The sequence below is a fragment of the Ahaetulla prasina genome, chromosome 6 (assembly GCF_028640845.1).
Source record: "Ahaetulla prasina isolate Xishuangbanna chromosome 6, ASM2864084v1, whole genome shotgun sequence".
Taxonomy (NCBI): domain Eukaryota; kingdom Metazoa; phylum Chordata; class Lepidosauria; order Squamata; family Colubridae; genus Ahaetulla; species Ahaetulla prasina.
The window spans coordinates 9,769,842-9,786,118 of NC_080544.1; positions in this window are offsets into that span (position 1 = coordinate 9,769,842).

A 16,277-nucleotide genomic window follows, 5' to 3' on the forward strand; every position below is an offset into this window, starting at 1 on the left:
CTGACTTCATAAGAAAAATAACACAAAGCTGCCTCCCATCGCCAGCTGTTGGTAGATGTCTCCGTGCAATCAATTTTCTGGCCAGCAATGCAGAAATGTTTTGTCCTTGTTTTCTTCCAGTTTTTCTCCACTATTCTTTATAAATCTAGACCACTTTATAATCCCTAGTGGTGTCCCATAAAATACAAACCAGGTCCAGATGTTTTTACCATTCTCAACATCTATAAAGGTTTGCCCAGTGCTGCCAATGATGGAAGTCCAGTCTATTTGAGAAACTAAAGGACTGTCCTGCATGAGTTTAATTTCTTCTGATCACCTTTGCGAGATACATTTGGTGGATGTGCAAAGCTAGATTTTATAAAAAAGGTGTTGTTTTTTTTTAAAAAAAACTTTTTGGGAACTTAACTATGGAATCAAGCTAGGACTGCCAATAAAACCTATTGCCCATGGAGAGATATAGAGTGTTCCAGCCCTTCAAAATTACAATAGTATCTGCTGCAGAAAGCAAATTGTGGCAGTAACAAGGACATAAGAGAGTTCAGTGAAGTCCACTCTTATTCTCATGTTCCAAAGGTGACCATCTGTTTCTCTCCCTCATTTACCAGCTAAACCATCAAACATTGTACAATAATTGGAGTTTCCCTGTTTAGCGTGTATATTAAAAAAAATCCACTATACTCGAGAATGGTGCAGCTTCCAATTCATTCCCTGAAGCTGCAAAATAACATATTTATAGCTGTGGCTTAATGCAACAGCTCAGAAACTTTGCTTTTTATTCCCACTGTGCTATTTTTATCTAAAGTTTGGTTGTTTAATTGTTACAGTAGCTCATGGTCACTTTCTCCCTTATTTTGTCTTTGTTAGATCATCAAATGTATTCATTTGGATTACTTTTTCCAGTTCGATTTGTCTTAGGCATTCTCTTTCAAGATAGCTCTATAAGGCACAGAAACAAAGCAATCCTATTAAAAAGGAATATTCCTTTTTTTAAAAAAAAAATTGATATATTTACTACCCCTTGTTACTCTCCAATCCTGTAAATCCAGTAATATATAGGTGCATGTCTATATTATTTTATTTGGATAATTTATACGGCTGCTCATATTAACCCTATAACTCTGCTTAGCTAACAAACAATACATTGACAAGGATATAAAAATCAATAACAGTATAAAATACAGTTAAAAATGATGAGGATAATCAACCAACTATAGCCAAGGCAAAATATCTCTCACAGTAGCAGACATATCAGGTTCCACTAATATCCTGGCCCTTCATGCAAATATGATTGTGAACAGGGGTCTCCAACCTTGGTCCCTTTAAGACTTGTGGACTTCAACTCCCAGAGTCCCTCGGGCAGCAAAGAAGGGTTGCTGCACAACCCTTGGAGACCCTTGATTGTGAAACTCTCTGTGTGTGGGCAGATAAAAAAAATTGCACTACAAAAAACAAAAGGAGGGATTACTCTGTACACTGCGACCATAAATGTTAGGTGAGATAAAGATAGAGAGGTGGACGGTTATCTCCTCTCCTCTTCAATTGGTGTGGGTGGCTTGGATCCTAATTTCAAGGTTTGATAGATCTATATCAGGGGTCTCCAACCTTGGTCCCTTTAAGACTTGTGGACTTCAACTCCCAGAGTCCCTCAGCCAGCAAAGCTGGCTGAGGAACTCTGGGAGCTGAAGTCCACAAGTCTTAAAGGGACCAAGATTGGAGACCCCTGATCTATATGATTCATAAATTGGTATCTGTGATTAAGCCAGCATTCACAGAATAACAGGGCCTTCCAGCTCTGTTTTTTTTTTTAATTGAAAAAGTTTTTCAACAACAATTAAATTTTTTCCCTCCCCTCCCCCCTCCCCCTCCTTCCCCCCTCCCTCCAAACCCCCCTCCTCCTTCCCGGAGCAAACACAAGGTATAGTTCAATAAACAGTCATACATTAAATTTTTAAAATCTAACACAATTATAATCCTTCTCTCTCACATAACCTGACTTCTTCCATTAAAATAAAAAACAATGTCCTTCATTCAAAAGCAATCTGAAATTTCTTAATCTGATATCTATTTTGAATATAATCAATCCAATTCTTCCATTCATTTAGATATTTTTCTTGAGTACTGTCTTTCAAGAAGGCTAAGATTTTAGCCATCTCAGCCAAATTGGAAACTTCCAATATCCATTCTTCTATTGTGGGTAATTCTTTTTTCTTCCAATATTGTCCAATCAACAGTCTTGCTGCTGTTATTAAGTTCAAAATCAACTTAGTCTCAATCACTGTACAGTCCGTTGTTATTCCCAAAAGGAAAAATTGTGGTAGGAACTTTATCTTCTTCTTCAGAACATTCTGCATAATCCACCAAATTCTTATCCAGAAAGACTTAATTTTCTTACAAGTCCACCATACATGAAAATATGTAGCATCATCACAATTACATCTCCAACATTTCGCTTGCATATCTGGATACATACATGATAATTTCTTAGGATCTAAATGCCATCTATAAAACATCTTATAAAAATTTTCCCTTAAATTCTGCGCTTGCATAAATTTAACATTTCTAACCCAAATTTTTTCCCATGTTTCCAACATTATTGGTTCCTGAATATTCTGTGCCCATTTTATCATACAATCCTTTATTAAATCTCTTTCAGAATCTATTTCTATCAACACATTATACAATCTCTTTATATGTCCCTGGGTTTGATTTCTAATTTGTTTAACCAAATTTTCTTCATTTTGAATAATACCAATTTTCTGATCTTCTTTCCATCTAGCCTTTAACTGTCCATATTGAAACCAAGTATAATTCCTCCCTTCTTCTTTTAATGTATCCAAAGATTTTAGTTGTAAATTTCCCCTCTCATTATATAAAAGATCTTTATAAGTAATCATTTCTTGTTCCTGTTCTATATTTATATTCTCTACTGCATGCCGAGGACTAGCCCATATAGGAATTTTATAATTTAACTTATAATAATATTTTTTCCAGACACGCAGAAGAGAAATTCTCAACACATGATTCTTAAAAGCTTTATCTACTTTCTTATCATACAATAAATATGCATGCCATCCATACAATAAATCATAACCTTCTATATTCAAAATCCTTTCCTCCGTCAAATTAAACCAATCACTTATTACCGAAAGAACAACTGCTTCATAATACAGTTTTAAATTAGGCATTTTTAATCCTCCTCTTTCCCGTGTATCTTGCATTATTTTCATTTTGACTCTCGCTTTTTTCCCTTCCCATATAAATTTATTAATTCCAATCTGCCATCCTTCCAAATTTTTGTCTTTCTTAATTATTGGTATTGTTATTCTGTTATTATTACTTTCCATTTCTGTGTTTCCTTCACAGAATTCTCAGCGTTCAAAGTAACACGCACACACAAACACAAAGACACACACACACAGTCATAGACATAGTTTAGATTTAAATCTAAATAGACCGGAAATGTAAACATAGAAAATAGATGATATTATAGATATACTGTACATATAGATGTAGCTATGTGACTTATTTTTATTAGTTAAACTTTGAAGTGAATGTGGGAGCTCTATCTTTAGATGGTACACCTGCAGCATAGGATAGAAACCATGCATTTCAATAAGTTCAGGAAAAAAAATTCCTGGTTTCGTACATCCACAGGAAGCCGTGTATCTTGCCTTGAGCAAAAGTGAACATAAATGGAACAGTTCTTCCCAGGGCAAAAATCTGAGATGGTTTCAAAGGAAGCCAGGCATAACTTTGAAAGATTTCCAGCATGCCTCAGTGCAAATTATTCAATGTGTTCAGGACTTCTTTCTTTCCCATTGGTGTCAGCAGCTTCTGAATTTCCACAAGTTTCACGATCTGCTTATTCTTTTAAAAGAATTTTTTTTACAGAAATGTATCTTGGCAGCTTGTCTCTGTTAAAACTTCCCATGTGTTCCTTGGTTCTTGCCACACATATTTCAAAGTTCTTCTGCTTTACTCTGTTATTCATCCAGAGATGGCTCAGGTCAGGAGAGCCAGAATCAGTAGTCAAATAATTTAACAACCAGTTCTGTGCCTTAATGATTTCTTTCAACAACCAGTTCACCAAACTGCTCAGAAAATTAACAACCGGTTCTCCCAAAGTGGTGTGAACTGGCTGAATCCCACCACTGGCCAGAATGGAAAGCTGTGACAGCCTTTAAAATATTCAGTAGCTTTAGATTTATCGGGTTTTGGATGTGAGAGACAGGATCATGGAGAGTGAACCAGGCCCCAAATGAATGGGTCTTTTTCTGAAGGGTCTGCAAAACCAGTTTTACACTCACAGATGAAATGTTGAATTTCAAACAGCAACAATTTCATGAAACAGGGAAGAAAAGAAAGAATAATACCTCTCTCCTTCTCCATCCCTCTCTCTCCCTCTCCCTCTCTCCCTCCCTCTCCCTCTCCCTCTCCCTCTTCCTCTCCCTCCCTCTCTCTCTTTCTCTCCCTCTCCCTTCCTCCCTCCCTCCCTCTCTCTCTCTCTCTCTCTCCCTCCCTCCCTCTCTCTCTCTCTCATCTCTCATCTATTTATCTATTTTATATGGCTTCTTTTTATGAAAAAGTGGCTCTGGGTAGTGTATAATAACCCCCTTCCCCCCACACCAATAATTGTGGTTAAAAGACAATATGAGGGCAGCACATATTAAAATCAATGGAATCACCTCAACAACTCACCTATCCCTTGGGTCCTAATAGCCTAACCACCTTCTGAGGGACTTCCAGAATATTAGCATGGAGACAACCTCGCTTTTTGGGAGATGATGCTCCCTAAGGCAGATGCCATGACAGAAAAGGGCATTCTCCTCCTAAGTGAGACCAGGTGTGAGCTTCTTAGCATATGGGAGTCTTAACATAGCTCTTCTACCAAATCTGATGGGATAGACAGGTGTAATTGCTCCCCCAAATAACCAGGCCCCATGCCAGTAAGGGCGTTAAAGGCCAGAATCAGCACCTTGAATTGGACCTGGAAGCAAACTAGCAACCAATGCAGCTCAAGGAACAGAGGAACAATAGGTGCTATTCTAGAAATGCCAGTTCATTTTTTTAAAAACAAGAGACACTTCCAGATACTCTTTGGCCCCATTTAGAGTGTGACAGAAATTATTATTATTATTGTTGTTGTTGTTGTTGTTGTTGTTGTTATTATTATTATTTCAATTTATATCCCGCCCTTCTCCGAAGACTCAGGGTGGCTTACACTATGTTAAGCAATAGTCTTCATCCATTTGTATATTATATACAAAGTCAACTTATTGCCCCCAACAATCTGGGTCCTCATTTTACCTACCTTATAAAGGATGGAAGGCTGAGTCAACCTTGGGCCTGGTGGGGCTTGAACCTGAATCAAGATCATACCAAGCTGAATACAACATGAATGCAAATCTGAAATACCACAATAAATGCTGAAAAGCTGTTTTGATAAATTATTATTTACTAAAATACTATAATTTTAGTATGAAAGTACTACATTAGTAATATTGACTAATATTAGAACTCCTCTGCCTTCAGCATGACCTGAGTTTAACTCATAGAATCATCTGCTACAATGTCCTTCCTGTTGAAGACTACTTCAGCTTCAATCATAACAATACACGAGCACACAATAGATTTAAACTTCATGTGAACTGCTCCAGTCTTGATTGCAGAAAATACGACTTCACTAACAGAGTGGTCAATGCCTGGAATACACTACCTGACTCTGTGATCTCTTCCCAAAATCCCCAAAACTTTAACCTAAGACTGTCTACTGTTGACCTCACCCCAGTCTGTAAGGGGCGTGCATAAGAGCACCAGCGTGCCTACCATTCCTGGCCTAATGTTCCCTTTGATTGTATCCAATTTGTATGGTTATTTCATGCTTATACTTATATATACTGTTGTGACAAATAAAATAAATAAAAAATAAAAATAAAAAATAAAAATAAAAATAAAAGTAATATTAATATAGTAAATTACTAATATTCTGTTCTAAGGAAATAAGCTATTGAATTCTAAAATGCCATTGATCCTATTTCCCAATTTTTCCTTTCTAGCCTATCCTCCTTCTGCATGATAATGTCTTATCTTATCATGTAATATTGGGGTTACTATCTTCAAGAGAAGGAACCAGTCTGGTGTAGCGGCTAAGGCACCAATCTAACAGCCAGGAGACCATGAGTTCTAGTCCCAGTTTAGGAACAAAGTCCTATGGGTGATCTTGGACCAATTACTTTCTCTCAACCCTAGAAAGGAGGCAATGGCAAACCATTGGTGGCTCAGGCTGGTAAGACAGTATGTTATTAACAGCAGCTGCTTGCAGTTACTGCAGGTTCAAGTCCCACCAGGCCCAAGGTTGATTCAGCCTTCCATCCTTTATAAGGTAGGTAAAATGAGGACCCAGATTGTTGGGAGCAATAAAGTTGTTTTTGTATATAATATACAAATGGATGAAGACTATTGCTTGACATAGTGTAAGCCACCCTGAGTCTTCGGAGAAGGTCGGGATATAAATGCAAATTTAAAAAAACAGACCACTTCTGGAAAAAGAAAATAAATATTATTTCAGGGATATGGCTGGCTATAGCCAAAAGGAATAGGAAAGAATGAAAGCACTCCAGCAGGACTGTGACTGGTATTCCAAGTGGCAATTTCTGAGCAAAACATAAAAAGGAAATCCAATTTTGGTTGACACAACTGAGCAAGATTTTATTAAGATTCTACCTCCCGAGGCAAAAAGGCCTAATGCGAATAAATCAGCTCATCCATGCAAGAATGCCTATTACACCCAACAATTGTTTGGTGAAGGGTCATAATCAATATAAAATTTTCACTGTCCACACATCTTGCATTTCATTTTGCTTTGATTTTATTGCTTCTCTATTACCATGACAGCAATCACTTTCAACAGAAGGGCTGAGAATTCTGTTCTGGTTTCCATTCTATCAGGAAACAGAAATCGTCTCGATAGTGTGTGGCTACACCAAATGTCACTGAATATCTACTTGGATCTGATTCAATGCTCTATAAGTAGCTCAGGATTCCTGGTGATTTTTAACAATCCACATTTAGCAACCTTAACTTTGCTTTTATTTCCCTCAACATCCAAAGTGGTAAAGGAGGAGGAGGAGGAGGAGGAGGAGGAGGAGGAGGAGGAGGAGGAGGAAGAAGAAGAAGAAGAAGAAGAAGAAGAAGAAGAAGAAGAAGAAGAAGAAGAAGAAGAAGAAGAGGAGGAGGAGGAGGAGGAGGAGGAGGAGGAGGAGGAGGAGGAGGAGGAGGAGGAGGAGGGGGAGGAGGAGGAGGGGGAGGGGGAGGAGGGGGAGGGGGAGGAGGGGGAGGAGGAGGAGAGAAGCAACTTAGAACTAAGGAGAAATTTCCTGACAGTTAGAACAATCAATAAGTGGAACAACTTGCCTGCAGAAGTTGTGAATGCTCCAACCCTGGAAATTTTTAAGAAAATGTTGGATAGCCATTTGTCTGAAATGGTGTAGGGTTTCCTGCCTGGGCAGGGGGTTGGACTAGAAGGTCTCCAAGGTCCCTTCCAACTCTGTTGTTGTTATTATTATTATTATTATTAAGGAGGAGGAGGAGGAGGAGGAGGAGGAGGAGGTTATTCATCTGTTCTGTCAGCCTTTCCTATTGGTATCTTATGATTTATCACTTTGTTGTTTGTACGCACACTGAGAGCTTCTGCTCCTGAGACAAATTCCTTGTGGGTCTAATCACATTTGACCAATAAAGAATATTTTATATTCTGTAAAAGCAGGAAAGGTGGCAGCCAAACTCAGGTCCCAAAAGAAATATAATCTACAATTTAAGAGCAGCACAGCAGAACAGCAGAAACTTTTCTTTTCTTCTTGCCAGCCACTCCAAATATTACGGAGTCGTGAGACCCCTAAATCACATAAATATGTAAATGTGCACTTTTTCTAGGCAAAAAGTCTCCTGTCACCAAGAAGTGACTACCTTTTACTTCATTGGAGGCAAATTTAAGATGTAACTGTGAGATAATCGTCCAATCTAAGAATATTCTGGCATCTTCCACTCAATAGGGAGGAAAATAATGTGTGGTGTTGAATTTAGAGGCTTTCCAGGCTGGAAGGGTTAAAAGCTGGGTGAGATGTCTCTTTCTGGCTACTCTGTGAAAGACAATTCTCAAGCAGTCACCAGCAAACAGGGAAGTATCAAGTCAGCCTTACACCAAAATGAGAGTCAGTTTCCAGTGGTCTCCTCTGCCCCCAAAAGGTAAATTCTAGCCACAATCAGGTCCCTCAAATGGGTAAAAAAAGAAAAAGAAAATCAGATTAATCATTTATACTTCAAAAGCAAGAGAAAGACATATACGAATGTCAAGCCATTCATTACCAAGAAGTCATGAACTCAATTGAAAGCGATCATAAAGGGTTCAAACAATTCTTTTTTTCTGAGCATTTCTGTCCTTGGACACCAATTCTCACAGTTCCTTACCTAGCCGGCTAAGAGATGGGTGACATCATCATTTTTAAGAAACTGGCTCTGTTGAACACGAAGCCATCTGTTCCTTTAATTGAGTTGGAGATAAAAGGAATCCATGCAACCAGTTAGCCCCCTTTTTTTAATCGCTGCTTTTCTCAACCTTGGGTCTTCCAGTTTGCGGCTGCAACCCGAAATGTCTTCTCAGCATTTTGTCTAAATAATTGATAAATTGCTGTCCATCTATAGAGACAACAGTTTGGGACTAACTAATTTATTCCCACACATGGCCCTATAATAAGAAAATGCTAAGACATTGTTACATCACATTCCCTTTTGCTACATTATTCTATGAAAGGTCTTAGATAACCATCTCTTTCAAAATAAAATCATCCATCCATCCACCCATCTATTTATGCTTCCACCCTTCTAGTCTTCCCTGTATTCTTCCAACATTCCATCTCTCTATTTATCCTTCCTTCTTCCGTCCATTCCATCCTTCTATTTTTCCATCTTTCTAGTTATCTGTCCATCTTCATCCATTGAGCCTTCCATTCTTCTGAGGTTGGTAAAATCAGGACCCAGAACGTTGGGGGCAAGAGGCTGACTTTGTAAGGTCAGAGGGCTGTGAAGCACTGTGAAGTGGTATATAAGTCTAAGTGCTATTGCTATTACTATCCTTCCATTCATCAATCTATTGACCCTTCCATCCCACGTACCTTTTCTATTTATTCTAGACAGCTGGAGACAAAATGTCAGGACTAGAACAGTATTAAACAGAGATTCATGTATGACAATTTTGCAACATTAAAGAATAAATTCACTCAAGTTCCTTATGTTCCCTATGATTTCCAAGCAAATAAACTGTATTACTAGGGATGAACAATTATTATGAACTATCTAAACCAAAGAGCTGACAAATGCATATGAAACTAGTCATGTATTTTTCTTTTACAAAAAAAGAATTTTAAAAAGTCTTCACCTATGTAAATATTTAACACAATGTATTTACATTTTGAGTTGGTGCCTGCTGCCTTATCATGATTGCATTTTAAGAGCATTTTAGTAATATTTTAAAAGGTTAAAAAAGTAGTTATTCAAACCTTTCAATTTTAGCCACTTTTCTCAAGATAATTAAATCATTCATGACAGATTACTTATCTAACAGAACCACAACATAAATCTCCAAATATTCTAATTCCTTTAGGGTTCATGAAATTGAGATTATTTATTGTAGCCTCTTGGAATATTTAATTCAAAGCAGACAGACACACATTCCATTTTGCAAAGATGAGATTTCATGCAAATTTATTGGCATATAACAGAAACAAGTAGTTTGCAACAGCAAATAAGTTCCATGTTCATAAACTGTGAGAAGCACAACTCCTTTTCTATCCAAAGGGCTTCTAAAGGTGGGCATGGAATCCAATTTAATTCTATATTTGCAAATAAATTGCACTGTGCTCAAAGACATTTACTTACTAGTAAATATATTTAGAAGTCCAAACATAATATATTCTCTAGGAAAGAAATTCTATTCCATATTGTCCGCCTCCTAAGTGAAGACACACCTGGTCAGGATAAATCCAGCTTCAGCATCAAATCCAGTTTAGATGCTTTCATTTAACAATGTGAAATAAAGTCAACCCCTAAATTCATTTACACAGTAATACATTTCTTGAATTTGATGCTCTTACACCTAAGTAAATACAATTAAACTTTCCACAATATACATTAACATTGGACCAAAGATTCAAGGTATTGTTTCTAAATAGGGAAAATGTGAAGGTTACAAATTCATGACAAAGTTAAGCGTGTTTTTGAGACATCAATTCTTGGTAAACATACTTGAACAAAATGGTAGTTATTCAAGAGTAAATATTATAAATTATGTAGCTATTAATTCAAATCAGTGCTTGTCTGTTTGGATCCAATGATCCAGACAAATTTAGCTTCTTCTGTTTTCTATTATTCTGTCTATTCTGTTTATCTGATTATCTATCTATCTATCTATCTATCTATCTATCTATCTATCTATCTATCTATCTATCTACCTACCTATCTACCTATCATCTATCTATCTATCTATCTATCTATCTATCTATCTATCTATCTATCTATCTATCTATCTATCTATCTATCTATCATTTATTTGCCACCCATGTCATGATTCAAGGTGACTCTTTTGTGGTCCACCTGACTTGCTTGTAGATATTGCACTTGTGGACTACTGTATTTCTTGTAGATAGTCCAGCACAAAATTGTTCCTGTATGCCCTAGCTGTTGTTTGCAGATAGTTCTTGCAGCAACTAACTAGGTGTTTTACTGTTTCATTTTTCATTCTTTGCAGTCTCTCCTTAAAAACTGGAGGTTTTTAAGGAGAGATTGGACAGCCCCTTGTCTGAGATGATACAGTGTCTCCTGCTTGAACAGGGGGTTGGACTAGAAGACCTCCAAGGCCCCTTCCAGCTCTTGGCTGATTGATTGAGGTAGCATTTGCTGTCTGTTGCTGTCTTTTCAGTTATGACTTCCTATCCATTTGTTCTTAAGGTTTGGCCTTGTGTAGCCAGAACTGAAGAAGAACATTGAAAACAGAGATATATTTTAAACCAAAATACAGCTAGTTCTCAACTTCAAAGTTACAATAGCATTGAGAAAGTGACTTACGACCAATTGTCACACTTACAACCATTGTAGCATCCCTATGGTCACGTGATGAAAATTCAAATGCTTGGCAACTGACACTTATTTATTTATTTTATTTATTTATTTATTTGATCATATTTATATACCGCCCTATCTCCCGAAGGACTCAGGGCGGTTTACAGGCACTTAAAAAACACATAAATACAATATAAAACAGTTAAAAAACTTATTCTAAAAGCCCAACAATTAAAAATATAGAAATAAAACCCAATTTAAAACCCATAAATTAAAATCTAACTCAGTCCTGCGCAATTAAATAAGTATGTTTTAAGCTCGCGGCGGAAGGTCCGAAGGTCCGGAAGCTGACGAAGTCCGGGGGGTAGTTCGTTCCAGAGGGTGGGAGCCCCCACAGAGAAGGCCCTTCCCCTGGGCGTCGCCAGACGACATTGCCTTGCTGACGGCACCCTGAGGAGTCCCTCTCTATGAGAGCGCACGGGTCGGTGAGAGGTATTCGGTAGCAGCAGGTGGTCCCGTAAATAACCCGGCCCTATGCCATGGAGTGCTTTAAAGGTGGTCACCAAAACCTTGAAGCGCACCCGGAAGGCCACAGGTAGCCAGTGCAGTCTGCGCAGGATAGGTGTTACACGGGAGCCACGGGGGGCTCCATCTATCACCCGCGCAGCCGCATTCTGGACTAACTGTAGCCTCCGGATGCCCTTCAAGGGGAGCCCCATGTAGAGAGCATTGCAGTAATCCAGGCGAGACGTCACGAGTGCGTGAGTGACCGTGCATAGGGCATCCCGGTCCAGAAAGGGGCGCAACTGGCGTACCAGGCGAACCTGGTAGAACGCTCTCCTGGAGACGGCCGTCAGATGATCTTCTAGAGACAGGCATTCATCCAGGAGGACGCCTAAGTTGCGCACCCTCTCCATTGGGGCCAATGACTCGCCACCGATGGTCAGCCGCGGATTTAGCTGACTGTACCGGGATGCCGGCATCCACAGCCACTCTGTCTTGGAGGGATTGAGCTTGAGCCTGTTTCTCCCCATCCAGACCCGTACGGCCTCCAGACACCGGGACAGCACTTCGATAGCTTCGTTGGGGTGGTCCGGTGTGGAAAAGTACAGCTGGGTGTCATCCGCGTACAGCTGGTACCTCACACCGAAACCACTGATGATCTCACCCAGCGGCTTCATGTAGATGTTAAACAGAAGGGGCGAGAGAATCGACCCCTGCGGCACCCCACAAGTGAGGCGCCTCGGGGCTGACCTCTGCCCCCCTGTCAACACCGACTGCAACCGGTCGGAGAGATAGGAGGAGAACCACCGATAAACGGTGCCTCCCACTCCCAATCCCTCCAAGCGGCGCAGCAGGATACCATGGTCGATGGTATCGAAAGCCGCTGAGAGGTCTAATAGGACCAGGGCAGAGGAACAACCCCTATCCCTGGCCCTCCAGAGATCATCCACCAACGCGACCAAAGCCGTCTCCGTGCTGTAACCGGGCCGGAAACCGGACTGGAACGGGTCTAGATAGACAGTTTCATCCAGGTGTAAGGGAAACTGATATGCCACCATACTCTCTACAACCTTCGCCATGCGAAGGTTGGAGACCGGACGATAATTACCTAAAACAGCCGGGTCCAGGGAAGGCTTCTTAAGGAGGGGCCTCACCACCGCCTCTTTCAAGGCGGCCGGAAAGACACCCTCCACCAAAGAAGCGGTCGTAATCGCCTGGAGCCAGCCTCGTGTCACCTCCTGAGTGGCCAGCACCAGCCAGGAGGGGCACGGGTCCAGTAAACACGTGGTGGCATTCAACCTACCCAACAACCTGTCCATGTCCTTGGGAGCCACAGGGTCAAACTCATCCCAAATAATGTCGCCAAGACCACCCTCGAGCGTCTCACCTGAGTCACCGCAATTTTGGTCCAACCCGTCCCGAAGCTGAACGATTTTATCGTATAGATAACCGTTAAACTCCTCAGCACGTCCCTGCAACGGGTCATCCCGCTCCCCCTGGTGAAGGAGGGAACGAGTCACCCGAAACAGGGCGGCTGGGCGGTTATTATTTATGACGGTCCCAGGGTCACGTATCCCTTTGGTGACTTTCGGACGAGCAAAGTCAGTTGGGTAAGCCAGGTTCACTTAACAACAGTTTGACTCATTTAATAACTGCAGCGATTCTCTTAACATCTGTGGCAAGAAAGGTCATAAAATGGGACAAACTCACTTAACAAATGTTTCACTTAGCTACAGAAAATTTGGGCTCAATTAATGACTACCTGTCAAACTTTCTAACACAGGGGCCTCCAACCTTGGTCCCTTGAAGGCTTCTGGACTTCAACTCCCAGAGTCCCTCAGCCAGCAAAGCTGGAGTTGAAGTCCACAAGCCTTCAAGGGACCAAGGTTGGAGATCCCTGTTCTAATACATTCAACCTTTTTCAAGGTGCATGACAATTATTGATCTACTTCATGGCTTTTTTCCCATCTGGAAAGCCCCAGTTTCATTTTCAGCACCAGACAGAACTAATCTAACTTAACTAATCTATTTCATCATTGAGTGGTTAATGCTGGCTGGATTTGCTGGCTGAGGAACTCTGGGAATTGAAGTCCACAAACCTTAATAATAAAATAAAATATTTGTGCAGCTTTCTGAGATTTGGTGTGGTTCTGTCGTGTTTCACTCTAACTACACAAACACACAAAATCTCAGAAAGCTGTATGTGGTATTTTGTGTGTGTGTGTGTATGTGTCAGTTGTGTTGTGTTGTGTGTGTGTAAAGTGTGAAACTTGGTTTTTGAGCTTTTTGTGGCTGTGTGAAGTGTGAAGTGCAGCTGCTTTTTTTTTTAATTGAAAAAGTTTTACAACAATTAAATTTTCCCCTCCCCCCTCCCCCTCCTTCCCCCCTCCCTCCAAAACTCCCCTCCTCCTCCCCCCCCCGGACTTCCCGGAGCAAACACAAGGTATAGTTCAATAAACAAACAGTCATACATTAAATTTTTAAAATCTAACACAATTATAATCCTTCTCTTTCACATAACCTGACTTCTTCCATTAAAATCAAAAACAACGTCCTTCATTCAAAGGCAATCTGAAATTTCTTAATCTGATATCTATTTTGAATATAATTAATCCAATTCTTCCATTCATTTAGATATTTTCTTGAGTACTGTCTTTCAAGAAGGCTGAGATTTTAGCCATCTCAGCCAAATTGGAAACTTTCAATATCCATTCTTCTATTGTGGGTAATTCTTTTTTCTTCCAATATTGTCCAATCAACAGTCTTGCTGCTGTTATTAAGTTCAAAATCAATTTAGTCTCAATCACTGTACAGTCTGTTGTTATTCCCAAAAGGAAAAATTGTGGTAGGAACTTTATCTTCTTCTTCAGAACATTCTGCATAATCCACCAAATTCTTATCCAGAAAGACTTAATTTTCTTACAAGTCCACCATACATGAAAATATGTAGCATCATCACAATTACATCTCCAACATTTCGCTTGCATATCTGGATACATACATGATAATTTCTTAGGATCTAAATGCCATCTATAAAACATCTTATAAAAATTTTCCCTTAAATTCTGCGCTTGCGTAAATTTAACATTTCTAACCCAAATTTTTTCCCATGTTTCCAACATTATTGGTTCCTGAATATTCTGTGCCCATTTTATCATACAATCTTTTATTAAATCTCTTTCAGAATCTATTTCTATCAAGTGCAGCTGCATTTACATTGTGTGTGAGTCAGTTGTGTTGTGTTGTGTATGTGTGTGTGAAAGTTGGTTTTGGTACCTCTTGTTTTTTTTTATACTTTATTATTTTTATTATTTATTGTTATTGGCCACACCCAGCCAGCCATCTGACCATCAAGCCATGCCCACCAATTAAGCCACGGCCACAGAACCGATAGGGAAAATTTTTAGATTTCACCCCTGCCTGGGAGTGGGCATGGCCAGCATGTGATGCCTCCGGACTGTGGGCCACGAGTTTGATGGCCCTGTGATAGACCATTTGAAAGAGCTGCTGCAACAAGAGAGAGAAAGTTTATGTCCAAAGGATCAGAGATAAAATGTCTCTTTCGGTGCCAGTTGCTGAAGAAAATGAAAAGGCTCCTGGAGCTAAAAAAATGAGTAAACATAGAATTGTTTACATGTGTAGGTAACATGGCTGAGTTCAGGTTTAGATATGAAATGAAATATAATATGAATTTCATATCACGAATAGGATATGAAGAAGAACTTCATTGTTCAAAGACCCATGTCAAATGCTAATTTAAATGTCCAGGTTAAAGACAAGAAAGGTATAGATTTAATCTGGGTTGGTGTTTGTCAATGTCCCTGACCTGATTAAAAACTGTCTGGCAAATATGCTCCATGCATTATACATATTTTGGGAGGCATATTGTTCTGAAAAGGTTATAGGATTCCAACTCTTAATTGCCTGAACTTGTGAAACAAATGGCCAGGGATGGTGAGAATTGTACTCCAACATCTGGAAGGTAGTATGTTTTCCATTGCTGTAGTACTTTATGTCAGTTACCAAATGCTGCCAAATTCCAAATATCAATTAAACAAGATACCCAGCTATAAAACCTCAACTGTCAAAACCAAGTATCCACAGATGTCAACTGCAAATATAATCACTCATGTGTGAGAAAACATTGACGCATTTCAAACTTTTAATCTTTAAAGTGTATCCATGGCAATTACTGTGTGAACGCCTCTGTTGATTTAGATAGATTTGACCTCTGTACAGAAGAGCCCCAACAGTTCAGAAAAGAGGCAGAAGGAGAAAAATTTCCTCCAACGAGCAAACCTTCCCTAGTGTCCACAGTTTCCAATCCACAAATGACAAGAATGGACCGTAATTAGATATGTATGACTTCTGAATTAAGGATTTTAATTGTGATAGTAAAATAGAATACCAACTGAGCCTAAAGAAAGAAAACAGGAAGAAGTAAAAAGTGCAAAGAGAAAGAAATAAAAAAAGAATAAAAAGAAAGTGCAAAGTATGAATATGAGAAAGGAAGAGAAGGGACTTCCAATCTTCATCACAATAAGTATAAACACATTTAGTGACTGTTTACCCATCTTGGATAACATACCAGTGGTGGGATTCAAGTAATTTAACAACCGGTTCTCTGCCCTAATGATTTCTTCCAACAACCAGTTTGCCAA